Genomic DNA, 3,613 nt, shown 5'->3' with positions numbered 1-3,613 from the left:
CATTATTTGATTTTTATATTTCATACATTAATACTTTACTTCAAATCATTATTCTGTTTACTCTGCCATAAGCCTAATTAATATAGTTTATAGTAGTAACTCAACCATATTTTTACCTATTTCTATCCCTGTAGAGACGATCTCACTTATCATTTTATTACTTTATTCGACATGTATACTTGCACATTCGCATTACATATTCACACGTGATAAATATTTTGCACCGTTGCCGGGGATCGGCAATTTGGTGAAATTTGGTTGTTACTATCTATTTAATTTTGTTAGTTTTAGCTTACTTAGTTGTTTTCTTTTTCATGTTTGTAGCTAGTTTATAAGTAGAGGTATTCCCAAGAACAAAGAGTATTCTCTTGACATAGAAATTGAGAGAACTTTAAGGAGAAGGAGAAAAGAATTGCGAGAAATGGCAAGGATTGGAAATGATCCTAGCAGAGAAGATCCATTACATCTGAATGGTAGGGACGCTGATATTCCTCGTGTGATAGATGATAGAAACAAACCCATTAGAGAAAATGTAGTGGCAATCTTGGATGATTTAAATTAAGGGATTGGTATTCCACATATTCAAGCTCAACATTTCGAGTTGAAACTAGAGCTGTTTCAAATACTACAAAAAGTAGGACAGTTCGATGGATTACCTACTGAAGATCCATAGCTGCATTTAATACTATTTTTGGAGGTCTGTGATTCATTCAGGCAATAGGGTGTTACTGAAGATGCCATGAGACTCAAGTTATTTCCTTATTCATTGAGTGATCGTGCCATAGCATGGTTGAATGTTTTGTCATTAGGAATGGTGGCATCTTGGAATGAAATTTTTCAGAGGTTTTTGTTGCTATACAACCCTCCAAACATGAATTCTAAATTGAGGAACAATATTAAATCTTTTTGGCAATCTGAGGATAAGACATTGTATGAAGCTTGAGAGCGATTCAAGGAATTAATTAGAAAATGCCCGATGCATGGTTTCCGACACTAGACATAGATGGAAATGTTTTACAATGGATTAAATGCATATACAAGAATGGTAGTTGATGCATCTTCCAATGGGACTTTGCTGGATAAATCGTCCAATAAGGCATATGATATTCTGGTAAGGATAACTAAAAATGATTATCAATATCCAACTACAAGAGTGGGTATTGGCAGAAGAGTTATTAGAGTTATGGAGCTTGATGCAATCACTTCATTCACAGCTCAGGTATCATCCCTAACAAATATGATTAAAACATTGAAGAGATCAATTGTACTGTAGGAAATGAAAGCAGCAGAATTAATATGTGTTTATTGTGGGAAAAATCATGTTTTTGATGAATTCCCATCAAACCCAACCTCATGATGTTACATGAGAAATTTCAATCGAAACAATAACCCATATTCCAAAACATATAATCCAGAATGGAAACAACATCCTAATTTCAATTGAGGTAATCAAGGAGTAGGAAGTTCCAGTAATGCTGTTCGACAGAATGTCACAAGTGCACCACTTGGATACAATCAACCTATGCCACGACAAAATGTTGAGTAAAGTTCATCATCATCTTCATCTATGGAAGCTCTATTGAAGGAATACATGGCCAAGAACGATGTTGTAATAAAGAGTCAAGCTGTATCTTTAAAGGCTTTAGAAAACCAAGTGGGGCAATTTGCTAGTACATTAAGCTCAAGAAAATAATGAGCATTGCCGAGTGATACTGAAAATTGAAGGCCCCAAGGGAAGGAGCATTGTAAAGCCATTACACTTAGAAGTGGTACTCAGCTACCTAGAGTTGTTAATGATGCCACTATTGAAGAATATATCTTAGATTTCACACATAAGGTGAATTCAGAACCAGTAGTGGAAGAATCTACAATTGAGAAGAGCAAACAAAAAAATGTTGAAGTAGAATCAGCTCGTTTTACTAATAAGAATTCCATTATAAAACAAACTCAACAAACTGAAGGAAGGCCACCGCCAGCTTTTCCTCATCAATTTTAGAAGTCAAAGTAAGATTTTTAATTTAAAAAAATTCTTGGATGTCCTAAAGCAACTTCATATCAACATACCATTGGTGGAAGCATTGGAGCAAAAGCCTAATTACGTAAAGTTCATGAAGGACATATTATCAAAGAAGCACAGACTAGGGGAATTTGAAACTGTTGCTCTCACTAAAGGGTGCAAAACAATGTTGATGAACAAATTGCCATCAAAATTGAAGGACTCAGAGAGTTTTACTATTCCTTTCTTAGTTGGAAATCATTATGTAGGCAAGGCATTATGTGATTTAGGTGCAAGCATAAATTTAATGCCAATGTTTATTTTCAGGAATTGGGAATTGGAAAGGCGAGACCTGCAATTGTCATATTACAGGTAGCTGGTCATTCTTATGCACATCCAGAAGGTAAAATTGAAGATGTGTTTGTAAGAGTTGATAAATTTATTTTTCCAGCATATTTTATTATTTTGGAATGTGAAATTTATAAAAAGGTACCAATTATTTTTGGGAGACCTTTTCGAGCCACTGGTAGAACCTTAATTGATGTACAAAAAGGTGAATTAACAATGAGAGTTAATGGCTAGCAGATAACCTTTAATTTTTTTGATGCCATGAAATGTGCAGATACAAATGAATATTGTCACGGCATTGGGATTATTGACACAGCAGTGAAGGAAGAATTGGAAGAATTTTGTTACAACAAATCTGATAATGAAGTAGACTCATGAGTTCAATGAATAGGAACTGATTAAAGAACTTAGTGAACTATTGAAGGCTAAACAACTTGAAAATGGAGCAAGAAGGAGTTTTGAATTTTTAAATTTATCAGAGCATTCCTCTAAACCTCCTCAACCTTCTATAAAGGACCCTCCTACTTTGGAGTTAAAGCTTTTGTCATTACATTTAAAGTATGCCTACTTGGGAGACAACAACAATTTTCCAATAGTTATTACTTTTTGGATGGTTGTTCGTGGTATAACTAGATTGACATAGCTCCTACTGACCAAGAACAGACCACGTTCACATGTCCTTATGGAACCTTTGCTTTCAGACGAATGTTGTTTGGATTGTGCAATGCCCTAGCAACATTTCAGTGTTGCATGATGGCAATATTTTAGAAATGGTTGAGAAATTTTTGAAAGTTTTTATTGATGATTTGTTGGCGATACTTTTGAAGGTTGTTTAAAAAAACTAGAGCTAGTTCTTTGTCGGTGTGAAAAGACTAACCTTGTTCTGAATTGGGAAAAATGTCATTTCATGGTTTGTAAAGGCATTGTTTTGGGACATAAAATTTCACAACAAGGGATTGCCGTAGACAAAGTGAAGATTGAGGTTATTGAGAAATTTCCACCACCCACTATAGTTAAAGGTATTCAAATTTTCCTTGGCCATGCAGGATTTTATCGACGATTTATTAATGATTTTTTGAAGATATCCAAACCCCTACATGCATTCTTAGAACATAATAAAGCTTCCAAGTTTGATGAGCTTTGTGTGCAAGCATTTTAGGAATTGAAAAAGCAACTGGTAACAACATCGATTGTCATAACACCGGACTAGACATTACCTTTTCAACTTATTTGTGATGCCAGCGATTTCGTTGTAGGAGCAGTGCTTGG

General features: G+C 34.8%; 1 non-coding gene across 1 annotated transcript; it reads right to left on the bottom strand.

Moving 5' to 3' along the window:
- Window positions 1–880: 880 nt before the first annotated feature.
- LOC121214287 (small nucleolar RNA R71) lies at window positions 881–987 on the bottom strand. Its single transcript, XR_005909871.1, has one exon. It is a non-coding gene; the product is annotated as a small nucleolar RNA R71 (small nucleolar RNA).
- Between the last annotated feature and the right edge of the window lie 2,626 nt (window positions 988–3,613).

The sequence above is a fragment of the Gossypium hirsutum genome, chromosome D01, assembly GCF_007990345.1.
Source record: "Gossypium hirsutum isolate 1008001.06 chromosome D01, Gossypium_hirsutum_v2.1, whole genome shotgun sequence".
Taxonomy (NCBI): domain Eukaryota; kingdom Viridiplantae; phylum Streptophyta; class Magnoliopsida; order Malvales; family Malvaceae; genus Gossypium; species Gossypium hirsutum.
The sequence above is the reverse complement of the archived record's forward strand: the minus strand, read 5'-3'. Positions and strand labels throughout refer to the sequence as shown.